The sequence below is a fragment of the Delphinus delphis genome, chromosome X (genome assembly GCF_949987515.2).
Source record: "Delphinus delphis chromosome X, mDelDel1.2, whole genome shotgun sequence".
Classification (NCBI taxonomy): Eukaryota; Metazoa; Chordata; class Mammalia; order Artiodactyla; family Delphinidae; genus Delphinus; species Delphinus delphis.
The window spans coordinates 74,925,509-74,941,419 of record NC_082704.1 but is presented as its reverse complement, the minus strand read 5'-3'; the positions used below and the strand labels follow the sequence as shown (position 1 = coordinate 74,941,419).

Genomic DNA, 15,911 nt, shown 5'->3' with positions numbered 1-15,911 from the left:
GGCTGTGTTCATGCAGCCAACTCCAGTCCTCTCCCTGGGATCTGACCTCCGAAGCTGGAGCCTCAGCTCCAAGCCCCCACCCGCCCCAGTAGGTGAGCAGACAAGCCTGGCGGGTGCTGGCCAGCACCGATTCTCTGTGCGGGAGTCTCTCCGCTTTGCCCTCTGCACATCTATTGCTGCACTCTCCTCAGTGGCTCCAAATCTTCCCCCACCACCACCTGCGGTATCCGCCAGTGAAGGGGCTTCCTAGTGTGTGGAAACTTTTCCTCCTTCTCAGCTCTCTCCCAGGGGTGCATGTCCTGTCCCTATTCTTTTGTCTCTTTTTTATTTTTTCTTTTGCCCGACCCATGTAGGTGGGCATTTTCTTGCCTTTTGGGAAGTCTGAGGTCTTCTGCCAGCATTCAGTAGGTGTTCTGTAGGAGTTTCTCCACATGTAGATGTATTTCTGATGTATTTGTGGGGAGGAAGGTGCTCTCCATGTCTTACTCCTCCTCCATCTTGAAGGTCTCTCTACATATACTTTTCTTATGAAAAAGAAGATGGAAAAATTGATATATCTTTACAGTTACAGGTATACTTGTTTATTCATCTCTCCTAGTTGAATGTATAAGGAGCTTATCTGTATTGTTCACTGTTGAATCCTCAGTGTCTGAATTATTATTTAGCATATTGTAAATGCATATTTTATTTGGGTTGAATGAATGAATATTTATAGATATGTTGGCAGTTAAAAAGGAAAAACTGAAAGTGCCTTACATCTATTACATGCTAAACTTATACATCTGTCCCATTGGTGGTATTTCCTATGGTTCTTAAGGCTGGAGTCACAATTGGCTGTTCAGCAGCTCCTAGAAATTTTACAAATTTTGGCAAAACTCTTGTTTTTTTGACTATGTCAGTTAGTTCATTGAACCATCAGTAAGGTAGGACAGCTCAGCAAATATCTCTAAATACTTCTCAACAGTCATGATGCAAAAGTAGGAAGAATTTGCTTAATAGCATCTAAAGGGGGAATAGCATATTATTATAATAAAGATTTGAAAGTGTCCAGATTAGACTATATAAATAACCATGTGCTAAAGATGGCAAATCAATAACTATCAATACAAGTAGAATTAACGAAGTGTTTATTTTGCCATTCTTGATAATGAAATCATTGGAAGCAAACCATTACCTGCAATGTTTCTGAGAGCCTGTACAGCTTTTTCACTGATGTGTGAATGGAGAGATGACAAGACAGCAATTAATGATGTTATAGTACCTTCATCTACCACAGTCTATTCTGGTTTCCCAAAATTTATATTAGCAAGTACACCTAAGCAGATTAAAATTCAATAATACTACAATCAGAGAAAGGTACACATTTTTTAATCAAACCAGCTCAGATTACGTTGTCTATGGAAGGCTTTTTTCCCACACAAAGAATTTTCCAGCAACTTGGGTAGCTTGGAATTGACTTTCCAAATTATTGCTGTTTGTGTCTTTCCCAGTGTCATCAACAGAACAATTTACAAAGACCTAGTTGCTATAAATTACCTGTAGTAGAGAAGTAGCAGCATCAGGAAAAGAACTTACCTTTCTTCTTTTCAGCATCTGGTCATTTTTCTTAGCTTTTCTCTGTTTCATTATAACTTCTATACAGTACTGTCTCACTTCTGTTCTGTGTTTCCCTTTGTTTTCCAAACTGTTAAGGTGAGCAGTTAGCTAATTAGCATTCTTATTGGTGTACATGTTATTAGACAATAGGAGAAAACTAGAAGATAATTGTGGATCTGGCTCAGATTTTATGTGTAGCAGCATTGCGTTTACAAGCTTCAAGTTAATACACCCTGGATAACTGAAAAATTATACTTTTAAATTCTAAACTATAAAGGTGTTCAGAGATTGTTTTTATGATATATAGAAAATTAATAAAAGCCTCTATCCTTTTATGGTGGGAAAACACATACATCTCTAGTTAAAGAGGAGCTCGTTTAAAGAAAAATAATATCTTCAAAGAGGGGAAAAGTAATTTGGACAGTATTCTGTATTCAAGTCTATGGTAGAATGATTGTAGAATTATTTTATTTTTAAATGGTAAATTAGAGGTTTAGGGAGAAGGGCTTTAGATTCACCTAGAATTATATCCATTATTTCCTGTTCTTTCTACCATGCTTGTCCTTTTTCAAAATAATAGTAATAATGATGGTTAGTATTTATTATAAAATGATCATTATTAATGAGAGAAAATCGCATTTCCATTCTTCTTATAACTTTAACATTGAAATACACATAAAGACAAATTCATATAAACAAACTGTGGATGTTGTTTTCCCTGGCTTATAAGCAAAGTAAAACTTAAAATGAGTAGGCAAGGTATAATTAAGATTTAAGTTACTAAATGGCAGCCTAAACCTCTCAGAGAGGTTTTCCTGGTTATAAAAAGAGCTTGTTTTCTAAATTGAAGCTAAAACGTAATCAATGTTAACAAAATTAGCCCCCCATCCCTGGTATTTTGGAAATAACCCATCCCTTTCTTTATTTCCTAGTGGTGTTTCACTGGATTGTCCTTATATTTGAATTTGAGGAAATGTCAGCAAGTTTCTTGCTCCATTTGGTCTGCAGCTTCTATATGCAAGCTTTTGGGAAGGTGCAAAATCTACTTTTTAAAGGCAATTTAATCTTACCATTTTACAATTCTTGTTCACAACTACTATATTTTGGGCCTTAAAACTATCCTTGCTGGGAAACAAGAACATATTTTATGAACTGATGATTTTCACTTCATGGGGGAAATCATTCTAACGATTTTTGAATGCTAGCTATAAAATCTAGATTTTTTAAAAATAGAAAATATCAAATATTTTTTAACTTTTTCTTGTTGAGCAGGATCATCATTATTAGCATGCATCATCTGTCTTTTCTGGTGTCTCTCTTCTTTCATACATGTCGCTTGTCATTGTCTTCTACCCACTTCTAGTTTGTTTTGTCTAATCTAGCACTTACCAGGAAAAAGGATAAAAACTTTTAAGAGTTGTGTGTTAATAAAGGCTAATAAGCTTGAATAAGAGGCTTTGTAATAATATGAAGGGCTCTTTTGTATTAATAATAATAATAGTAATAATAATGATAGTTGCCATTTATTAAGCAATATTATGTTTCAGATTCATCCCCATCCCCAATAGGATACCACTCTGTGTTTGATTTATTCTTTTTTATGTATGTGTTCTTGTAATTTTTGTGTATACATTTATTTTAAAATTTGTATAACTTGTATTGCACCATATTTATTCAGTGCTTACCATGCAACTAATATTTAAGACACTAGAGATACAGCAGTAAGCAAAACAAAATTATAATAATTATAGCAATCTAGATGAAAATATATATCTCATTCTGTTTCTTCTTTTCTTACCCAGCACTGTTTTAATATCTTACTCAGCACTATTTTTAATATCTATCCATGTTTCCATGGCTATACCTAGTCATTTGCTTTGCCTGCTGCCTAATATTCCATACCCTGAATCTACCACATTTGATTTATTCACTCTTTCAGTGATATACACTTAGTTTGCTTCTAATACTCCAACATCACAAACAACTCTGCAATGAACATCCTCGTGCATGCATCCCTACTATGTGAATGAGGGCTGCTATCTTGCCCAACCACCCCCCAATTCTTGTCACTATTCAGCTTTCTAATTTTTGCCAATTTGATTACTATAAAGTGATATCTCATTATTTTGATTTATATTTTTCAAATTGCTAATGCGTTTGAGCATCTTTTCATATTCTTTTAGTTTTGGTGAGTTTTCTTTTATGAAATACCTGTTTATATTTGCCAGTTATTCTATTAGAGTTCCTCACCATTTTTACTGACTTATAGGAGTTCCTTTAATAGATTATGGTTTCTAATAGTTATCACACATGTTTGATTAATAAATGATGAAAATGACCAAGCCTTTCACTCTTGTACCATCCTACCTGATTTTGTTACAAAGCTGTGTCGTTAAGGTCACTATCTTGGGGGCTTATTAGAAGCCTTTTTTCTCTTTACTGTTGATTACAGTTACCTGAAATCTGACTTCCCAACAGGTAGACTGTATATTATACTTTTCTTTTTGCCTGTTTTGAAACTCTTAACACACCTTAACAATTTATAATGAAAAACATATTTTAAAATATTTTTGGAACTTGAAAAAACTATACTAATGTTCTACTTGGAAGTATAATAGGATTAGCCAAGAACATTTTGAAAGAGTACTGAGGGGAGCTTCCCTTATCAGATATTAAAATGAATTTTAAAGCTAGATGACTCAAATTAATGTAGTGCTGGAATAAGAATTGACAAGCCAATCAGCAGATAGGATATTTAGCTCAGAAAAAAAACCTAGTGTATCAATTCATCAAGCATCTATTCACTGTTTACCATGAAAACAATATTTATGGCATTAGAGACAGAGCAGTGAGCAAAATGAAATCCCTGCTGTCATGGAGCCTATGTTCTAGTGGCATATATGCAATGAATAAATACACATTTTTCTTTGATATGTAAAATAAATATATATATAGTATATATATATTTTTTCTATATGACTTAGATAATTATGTATGTATGTCACTGAACACAAGTTTGTGTGCCCTATGCACAGTGAGGCCAATCAAACTGAAACGTTGAAGTTTGGAGCAGAGAAATGTTTATTGTAGGGCCATGCAAGGAGAGAGGTGACTCATGCCCCCCAAACCCTGAACTCCCTGAAGGGTTTCAGCAAAGTATTTTTAAATGCCAGGTGAGGGAGGGGTGTTGCAGGGTATGTGATCAGCTTATGGACAGTTCTCTTGTTGATGGTGAGGTAACAGGGCAGTGTCACAAGGGTTAACATTATCATTCCTTAGGCTGCAGGAGGCCTAGGGACTATGTGCTCGTGGTCAGCAAGTAGTTAACATCTTCCATTTTGTGGTGGTGGTGGGGGGTTACATGTGTAAAACAACTCAGGAAATGTGCATCAGATACTGTTATCTAGGTACTTTAGAAAGGAGCTAAAGCAGAGGATATGGGGGAGGGGCCTGCCTGGGGAAGGCCCCATAGAGTCCTGCTCCATTACATGTATTTAATTTGTGAAAAATTTGTTGGAAAGTACTTCATAAATCATTGGGAGAAAAGCAAAGATTTTTTAACAAATGGAGTTAATGCAGTTAGTTATTTAGAGGAAAAAAATGATAAACCCTCACTTCTCAAATCAAACTGGGTGGATTAGGTCATTAAATATTTATGATGAAATTATAGAAATCTATAAGAAAATATAGGTGAATTGAAACTGCATGGGAAGAGACTTTAAATTTTTTTAACATTTTATTTTATATTGGAGTATAGTTGATTAAAAATGTGTTAGTTTCAGGTGTACAGCAAAGTGATTCAGTTATACATATACATGTATCTATTCTTTTTCAAATTATTTTCCCATTTAGGTTGTTACATAATATTGAGCAGAGTTCCCTGTGCTATACAGTAGGTCCTTGTTGGTTTTCCATTTTAAATATAGCAGTGTGTACATGTCCATCCCAAACTTCCTAACTATCCCTTCCCTCCACCCTTCCCCCCGGTAACTATAAGTTTGTTCTCTAAGTCTGTGAGTCTGTTTCTGTTTTGTAAATAAGTTCAGTTGCATCATTTATTTTTATATTCAACATATAAGCAATAAAATATGATATTTCTCTTTTTCTGTTTGACTTCACTCAATATGACAATCTCTACTTCCATCCATGTTGTTGCAAATGTCATTATTCCATTTTTTAATGTCTGAGTAATATTTTATTGTATATATGTACCACATCTTCTTTACCCCAGTGTTTATTGCAGCACTGTTTGCAATATCCAAGTCACAGAAGACTTTAAATTTTAAAAGCAGTAAGTAAATGGTATTGATGGAGCCCAGTGGGAAGCTGAGCCTCTACACCTACCTGAGAATTAATGAGGCAGAATGAAGTGGTGTGAGTCAGGCTAGTTGACATCATGCTATCCCCCGCTTTGCTTTCCCTTGGTGTCAGTGGGACCCACAGGAATCTAAGTTTCTACCACTACCCAGTATCTGTAAGGAAGAATGAGGTGGCTGGAGCTGAGTCTAGTTTGCATTATGCATACCTCTGCTCCCACAGTGTCAGTGGGGTTCAGTAGGAAGCTGAACTTTCACTCCCACCATGTAGCAAGAAAGTGGTGTGAATCACTCTCAATCCCCACTCACACCCCCACTCAGAGGCAACGAGGTGGTGCATGTCAAGAGGGTGTCCTTACTTTTCCCAGGAAGGTATCAACAGGGCCAAGGAGATTGCTGAAATTCCACCTCACCTGTCTGAAACAAGGCAGTGGGAGTCCACATTCTGCTTTTGCTGGAGTGGTGTTGGTGGCACCAGCAGGTAACTGAACATACACACCCACCCATCCCTCATAATACACATCAAACAAGGGGACTGCCTGCTAAAAAGGAAGATTAAATAGGATCTACAGTCTCATAATATAATATCCAAATTATCCAGGATACCATGAAAAATCATTCATCATACAAAGAACCAAGAAATCACCAAATAGAATGAGAAAAGACAATCAACAAATAATGACATTGATATGAATCAAATGTTGTAAATATCTGACAAAGTTTTTAAAGCAGCCATCATAGAAAATGCTCATTAAGCAATTATAAATTCTCATAAAACAAAAGAAAAATAGAAAATCTCAGCAAAAATTAGAAATTATAAAAAGGAACCAAATAGAAATTATAGAACTGAAAAATACAACAATAAAAAAACTTTATTGGATGAAGTCAAGAGTAGAGATGATAGAGGATAGAATCAGTGAACTTGAGGAAAGATCATTAGAATTTTTTCAGTCTGAACAACAGAGGGAAACATAGACTAAATAATAAATGGAGCCTCAGAGACTTAGGAAAGTAACAAAATACTTAACATTTCTATCTTCAGAGTCCCAGAACTAGAAGAGGAGATTAGGGCTCAAAACTTATTCCAAAGAAATACTGTAACCAAGACATAGAAACAATGTAAGTAGCCATTGATTGATGAATGGATACATAAAATGCCACATATGTATTTTTAAAATCACACAACAAAATATTATTCAGCAATAAACGAAGGAAATCCTGTCATTTGTGGCAACATGGATGAACCTTGAGGGCATTATACTAAGCAAAATAAGTCAGACAGAGAAAGACAAATAGTGTATGATCTCACTTATATGCAGAACCTAAAAAAGTCAAATTCATAGAAACATAGTAGATTTGTGGTTGTCAGGGGGTGAGGGAAATGAGATATTGGTCAAAGGTTACACACTTTCAGTTATAAGATGAATAAGTTCTGGATATCTAATATACAGCATGGTGAATATAGCTAACAATATTGTATTGTAGACTTGAAATTTGCTAAGAGAGTAGATCTTAAATGTTCTCACCACATATATAATTATTGTGGTAATCATTTAAATATGCATGTATATCAAATCATCACAATGTATACCTTAAACTTATACAATGTTATTTGTCATTTATACCTAAATAAAGCTAGGAAGACAGAAGCTAAGAAGAAATAATAGCTGAAAACCTCCCAAATCTGTCAACAGATATAAACCTACAGTTACAAGAAGCTAAATAAGCTTCAAATTGGATAAACTAAAAACTTATACACCAAGAAATATCAAAACTAAACTTCTGAAAACTCTTTACAAGGAAAAAATCTTGAAAAGAGTGAGAGAAAAATGACACTTTATCCATAGGGGCAAAGCAATTTCTAATGCTATTTCTCACCAGAAAACATAGGCACCAGGACAAAGTGGCACAGCACTTTTCAAGTACAGAAAGAAAAGAACTGCCAACTGCAAATCCCATACCTGGCAAACATATCATTCTTGAATGAAGAAGAATTTTCAAAAAGGAACAGTAAGAATTTGTTGCTAGCAATCCTACCCTTAAAAACGACTAAACGGGGCTTCCCTGGTGGCGCAGTAGTTGAGAGTCTGCCTGCCGATGCAGGGGACACGGGTTCATTCCCCAGTCCAGGAAGATCCCACATGCCATGGAGCGGCTAGGCCTGTGAGCCATGGCCGCTGAGCCTGTGCGTCTGGAGCCTGTGCTCCACAACGGGAGAGGCCACAACAGTGAGAGGCCCGTGTACCGCAAAAAAAAAAAAACCAAAAAAAAACAAAAACAAAAACAGAAATGACTAAAGGAAGTTCTCTAAGCAAAAAGGAAATGATAAAAAAAAAAGGAAATCATAATAAAAGAAGGCTTTGAATTTCAGAAAGGAAAGACAACAGAATGGGTAAACATAGAGCTAAATATAATAGGCTATGGTCATGAGTTACTTAAATCATATTTGGAGACTGAAGCAAAAATCATAGCACCATTTGGTGTGATGCTCAAAATACATGGAAGAAATACTCAAGACAAATATATTTCAAAAATGGGGAGTCTAAAAGGACATAGCAGGTAGTAAAGTTTTTATCTTCACTTGAAGTGGTAAAATGTTGATGAGAGTAGACTGTAATAAGTTTTATATATATATATATATATATATATATATATAGTAATACCTAGAGCAACCACTAAAGATACTATTCAAAGTGATATACTCTAAAACACTACAAATAAATCAAGATGGAATCTCCCTAAATGTCCACTAAACGTCCAAATAACCCACAGGAAGGAAAGAAAATTGAGGAAGAAGGACCCAAGGAAACAAACAGAAAATTGATAGTAAAATGACAAGACTTAAGTCTTAACATATCAGTAATTATCTTAAAAATATGTGAGCTAAATGCATAATTTAAAAGGCAGCTGGATTAACAGAAAATGATACAACAATATGCTGCCAACAAGAAATTCACTTCATATACAAAAACATAGGTAGGTTGAAAGTAAAAGGGTTGGAGGAAGATATGCCATGAAAACATTAATCAAAAAATAGCAGAAATGGCTATTTTAATTTCAGATAAAGTAGACTTTGGAGCAAGGAAAATTAAACAAAGAGGGACATTACATAATAATAAAAGGATCAACACACCAGGAAGGCATAAAGATCTAAAATATATAAAGATCTCTCAAAAACCCAGTAGTTAAAAAAAATCTAATTAGAAAATGGGCAAAACACATGAACAAACATTTCACTGAAGAGGGTATACAGATGTCAAAGAAGCCCTGAAAAAATGTTCAACATCATTAGTTTTTCCAACTCTGGTTCTTGCCAGTGTATGTTACCTAATCCTTGCTGCTCCTTGGGGGTGTAATCTCTTTCCTTCCTTATCAGTCTCAGCATGATTTTAACCCTAATTATTAGCCTGGCAGCCAGTAGAAATGACGGCGGGTAGCTCTTGAGGGGGCATCTGTCACCTTGCAATGGAGAGGTTTTTACAACATATTGCATGAAGGAAGTAATATCACTTTTTAGAGGTTAGGTTTAGTGAGATATAATTTACATACAGAAGAATTCACCCTTCGAGGTATACAGTTCTATGAGTTTTCACAAATGCATAGCCTTGTAACTACTACCAAAATGAAAATATAGAAAAGTTCCACCATCTTAAAAAATTCTCTCATTTGCCTTTGGACTCAACTCTTTACTACCATCCTAGCTTCTAGCAGCCACTAATCTGTTTTTTCTCCATATAATTTTGCATTTTGATGAAGTCATATAAAGGAAATCGTATAGTATTCAGCCTTAGACTTTGACTTTTTTTCACTTTCCAAAATCCACTTGAAATTTATCCATGCCATAGAGTGTAACAGTAGTTCTTTTGATGGCTGAGTAGTATTCCATTGTATGGATGTACTACATTTTGTTTATCCATTCACCACTTGAAGGATATATGGGTTATTTCTAGATTTTGTTGATTATGAATAAAGTTACTATAAAAAATCAGTGTACAGATTTTTATGTGAAAATAGTTTATATTTCTCTCTTATATTTACATACTTAGGAGTGTGATTGCTGGGTCATAGGGTAAGTGTATGTTTACTTTGCAAGAAACTGCTGTTGTTTCCTAGCATTTGGCACTCCACTAGTAATGTATGAGACTTCCAGTTATTCCACATTCCTACCAGCATTTGAACTTGTTGGTTTGTTTGATTTAGTCATTCTAATAGGTATTTAATGGTATCTCAGTGTGATTTACCTTTTCCATATTAACATTGTAACCTTTATTGAGACCTTACTGTGTATCAGACACAACTTCAATATTTTACACATATCTTATGTAATCCTTTGTGAAATAAAAAATATACCAGACAATTAAGGAAATGATTTTTTATTCAGGCTTTTGCAATAGGGATAACATTTATTAATGAGGACTATCTCAAAGAAAAGGAAGGGGGCCCTCGGTTTTAAAAAAAACAGTTAAGCAAGGGAGTCATAGCCATTGAAGAGGATGAAGAGGGCCTTATTTTGGATATGTTAAGAGCAGAGAGGTCCTTTCCTGGTTAGGTTATCCCTTTCTCACAACATAAAAGGATTTTTCCTCTGGTAACAGGGCTCAGATAAAGTACAACATTGTCACCTCTCACATGACTTGTATGAAGTGTATGCTGTTACCATCTCCATCTTAAGGATAAGGAAAGTGAAGCTTAGGGAAGTTAAGTAACTTTTCAAAGATTACTCAGTTAATGAATGGCCAAGAATCTGTGTTAGACAGAAATGCTTTTCTACAAAAGAGGCTATATTTATATCCCCTGAACGTTATACAGTGCCTGGAATATAAGAGGAGCCCAATAAATGTTAGTTCAATGAATACATGAATGTCAGGCAGTACTGATGTACTGCTAACAGTCAGTTTTAAATATATACCAGGAGATATCAGACCTCCTTCTTAGGCATGTTGACTGGTTTTTGGTATTCCTTTATAGCAAAAAGTACCCAAAGTTATAAGAAAAAAAAATAGTTCTAATATGTGACAAAGGGCTCTGTGTTCATGACAGATATTGATCTGTAGGTTTTTTTTCTTCTTTTAATATCTTTGACTTTGGTGTGATGATAATGCAAGCCTGACAGAATAAGTTGGGAAATATACCGTTCTCTTCAATTTCATGAGAGTTTGTATAGATTTGATAATATTTATTCCTTAATTGTTTGGTAGAATTTACCACTGAAGCCATCTGGGCTTGTGGTTTTAATTTGCAGTTCCCAACAGACTAATGATTTTGAGCATTTTTTCATGTCTTATTTATTGTCCTTATATCTTCTTTGGTAAAGTGTCTGTTCAAAACTTTTTTCCTGTTTTGTATTAGGTTGTTTTCATATTATTGAGTTTTTAAAAGTGCTTTATATATTGTGGATACGAGTTGTGTAGAAAAGTATTAACATAGCAGACCTCAGACTGATAACCTTAAAAAAAAGCCTACTTGTAAATTTGTCCATTTGCGAGCATCTGGGAACTTGGATTTTGGGAGGGTTCCCATCATCCCCTTATAAGAATGGCTCATAGTGTCTAAACTGTTTACAGAAATAATGCTGAACATCTGTTTTCCTTCTGGAAGTCTGGAATTATGGTACATGCTAGGCAGAGAATGCCTATGTGACCAGCTCCTCTCCACCCCCACCCCACAAAAAATCAAAATGGGCACCAAGTCTTAAATGAGCTTGCCTGGTAGACAACATTTCACATGTCTTTTTGCAGCTTGTTGCTGAATAATTAAATGTTACTTCACCGAGAGAAAACTTTTGGAAGCTTGCACTTGGTTTCCTCTAGACTTTGCCTCACATGCCTTTTTCTTGGCTGATTTTTCTGTTTATTATTTCATTGAGATAAGTAAAAACTGTGAGTACAACTACATGCTGAATACTTTGAGTCCTCCTCATGAATCATTGGATCCCTGGGTGTTTGGGGGGACCACTGACACATAAGTTCTTTGTCAAATATTTTCTTCCAGTCTTTGGCTTATCTTATTTAATTTTACAAACAGTGTCTTTCAAAGAGCAAAATATTTTGGTGGAGTCCAATTTATCAATTTAAAAATTTTATGGTTTATACTTTTGGTGTTGTATTTAAGATATTTTTCCTTTATCCAAGGTCACTAAGAGTTTTTGCCTATGTTTTCTTCCAGAAGTTTTAGACTTTGGGGTTTTATATTTACGTATGACTCATTTTGAGTTAATTTCTCTATATGGTATGAGGTATGAGTTGAGGTTCATTTTTTGAATGTATGTGTCCAATTTTTTCAGCACTTTTTGTTCAAAATAATATTTTCTTCATTGAATTGAGTTTATACTGCTGTGGAAAAACAACTGACCATATATGTATGGGTCTGTTTCTGTACTCTATTTTGTTCCATTATTCTATGTGTCTATCCTTTTAACAATACTGCATTATCTTGATTACTGTAGCTTTATATTAAGTTTTGAAATCAGGTAGTGTGAGTTCTCCAAGTTTCCTAGTCTTTATTTTTTTTTATTATTATTATTTTTTTTTTTGCGGTACGCGGGCCTCTCACTGTTGTGGCCTCTCCCGTTGTGGAGCACAGGCTCCGGACGCGCAGGCTCAGCGGCCATGGCTCACGGGCCCAGCCGCTCCGCGGCATGTGGGATCTTCCCGGACCGGGGCACGAACCCGTGTCCCCTGCATCGGCAAGCGGACTCTCAACCACTGCACCACCAGGGAAGCCCTATTATTTTTTTATTGTTAGCTTTTTTCCTTTTACATATTCATTTTAGAATGTGCTTGTGGGTTTCTGTAAACCATGCTGCTGGAATTTTGATTGGGATTAATAAACCTACAAATAATTTTGGAGAAAATTCACATCTTAACAATATTGAGGCTTTCAATCCATGAAAATGATATATTTCTCCATTTATTTAGCCCTCCTTTAAGTTCTTTGATCAGTGTTTTGTAATTTTTAGTGTACAGACCTTGTATGTATTGTGTTAGATTTGTAACTAAGTATTTCACGAATTTTGGAGCTATTGTAAATGGTGCTGTTTTGTTTGTATCTGACTTCCCAATGGTTCATTGCTAGTGTGTATAAATATAAAAATATTTTTGGTTTTTATATATTGATCTTATATCCTGTGACCTTAATAAAACTGTTTATTAGTTCTAGTACTGTTTTTGTAGATTATTTGGAATTTTCTAAGCTGAGGATAAAGTTTTATTTCTTCCTTTCCAATCCATATGCCTTTTATTTATGTTTCTTGTCTTACTGGATATGTTAGGATCGCCAGTGTGATGTAGGATAGATGTAGTGAGCATGGGCTGATTCATATGCTTGTTCCCAACTTAGGTACAATTGACAAGCAATAAACTGTATGTTTAAAGTGTGCAGTTTAATATGTTTCGACATGCATACACCTATGGAGCCATCACCACTATTAAGTGTCAAGAAAAGGGCAATGCCTATTGATTCAACTGGTAAAGATACAGTGAGCCACTTTTAGATTCAGTTGATTACTTTATATGTACGGTGAAAAGAGTATCCAAACATGCTAGCTCCCCATGGTCTTTGTCTACACACTAAAAAGTATGATAGCAAAGTGAAAGGGGACAGATGACTGTAATGAGAGTTGTAGGATACCCCATTGCTGAGGAGCCAATTTTAGACTATAACTATCCTGTTTTATAGTCTGTAGCCTTATTCTCAGGGGAGTAGAGCAAAAGCCCCATACCTCACTGGAACAAAGGAGGTGATGAGAAACTCTCATAGCAGCCTTCCAGGGAAGGTAGGGGGGCATCTGAGAGATGACATTGGAGAAGTTCCTCTAAGGCTTTCCATCTTCTTGTGTTCCAAGAGGGTCACAAGGTATTTTCAAAGACACAGAATAACTGTTCAAGCCTTTACTTGCATGGCTTATGTGGACATATGGAAGTTTGATGCTATGACAGAGCTGTTACCGTATTTTATATATATATATATATATATATATATATATATATATATATATATATATACATATATATATATATATATATACATACACACACACACACATATATATATACATACACATATGAAAATATAATCACTATCAAGATAATGAGTATATCACTCCATAAATTTCCTTATGCCCATTTTATAATCCTTGCCTTACACCCCACCCTGTGCACAACCCCCCTCATCACCACCACACACAGTCCTTAAGCAACCACTCATCTGATTATGGTTACTGTAGGTTAGTTTGCACTTTCTAAAGTTTTATATAAACAAAATCACCATTTGTAACTTTTGGAGTCTGACTTCTTTCACATTGCCTAATACATTTTAAATTCATCCATGTCATAGATTGTAACAGTAGTTCATTCTTTTATTTTTATTGCTGAGCAGTATTCTATTATACGGATATGTTACAATTTGTGTATCCATTCATCTATTGATGGGCATTCGGCAGTTTCCAGTTTTTGACTGTTATAAATAAAACATTTGTGAATCTTAATACACAGGTCTTTATATGAACATTTCTTTTCTTTCCCTTGGATATACCCCTAGAAGTGGAGTGGTTGGATCATACTGTAATTGTATGTTTAAGTTTTAAAGAAATTGTCAAACTGTTTTCCAAATTGTCAAACTGTTTCTCTTATTATAACTGTACCATTTTATATTTCCACCAATAGTGTAAAAGAGTTATTCTGCATCCTCACCAACATTTGGTATGGTCAATCTTTTTTAATTTTAGCCAGTGTAATATGCTGTGGTATCTCATTGTGGTTTTAATTTGCATTTCCCCAATGACTAGTGATGCTGAGCATGTTTTCACATGGTGCTATGAACTGAATGTTTGTGTTCCCCCCAAATTAATGTGTTGAAGGGCTAATCGTCAATGTAATGGTGTATGGGACTTTTGAGACATAATTAGTTCATGACAATGGAGGTTTTATAATGGTATTAGTGCCTTTATAAGAAGAGACATGAGAAAGCACCCTTGTGCTTGCACTCTCGCACTTTCTCTCCACTCCTTTCCCTTTCCCTTTCCCTTTCTCTTTCTCTCTGTCTCTCTCTCTTGGCCATGTGAAGACACAATGAGAAGGAAGCTGTCTACAAGCTAAGAAGCAGGCCTTTACCAGATACAAGATCTTCTGGTGCCTTGATCTTGGGCTTTCCAGCCTCTAGAACTGTGAGAAATAAATTTATGTTGTATAAACTACCCAATCTACAGTATTCAGTTATAGCAGCCTGATCTAAGAAATTGGTACCAAGAAGCAGGATGCTACTATAAAAAATGCCTAAAAGTATGGAAGCTACTTTGGAACTAAGTAATTGGTAGAGATTGTAAAAGTTTTGAGGTGCATGCTAGAAAAAGACAATATTGCCACGAAGGGAATAATGACAGCAATTCTGGTGAGAGCTCAGAAAGAAAAGAATAGAGAAAGCTTCCATTTTCTTAGAGAATACATGAATAATAATGTAGAGAATGTTGTTAAAAAAAATGTGGTCACTAAAGGCCATTCTGATGAGGTTTCAGATAGAAATGAGGAACATGTTATTGGACAAGGGAGAAAAGGCAGTCCTTGTTATAAAGAGGCAACAAACTTGGCTGAATTTTGTTCATGTTCTAGTGTTTTGTGGAAGTAGAATTTGTGAATGATAAAATTAGATATTTAGCTGAGGAGATTTCTAAGCGAAGTGTTGAAGGGGCAGCTTGGTTTTCTCTGACTGCTTATAGTAAACTATAAGAAGAGAGAAATAAATTGAAGAAGGAATTGTTAAGCAAAATGGAACCAGAACTTAAAGATTTGGAAAATCCTCAGCCTGTCCATATTACCAAAAATTAAAGAAAGCATGTTCTGAAGAGTGGGTGGGGCCAACATATCATCTGTTAAAAAGATTAATATGGGTAAGAACCAGAGACCTAAACAGTCACCCCACTCAGGAACACTGGCATTTTGAAAAGAAAGGGACAGAGACAGGATGAAATGAAGGAAGATTGTCAGATTTCTTAGACTGTACATT

The 15,911-nt window shown here is 35.2% G+C and overlaps 1 pseudogene; it reads right to left on the bottom strand.

The window, feature by feature from the left end:
* Positions 1–774: 774 nt before the first annotated feature.
* Positions 775–1,731, bottom strand: LOC132418184 (importin subunit alpha-1 pseudogene; annotated as a pseudogene).
* Positions 1,732–15,911: the final 14,180 nt, after the last annotated feature.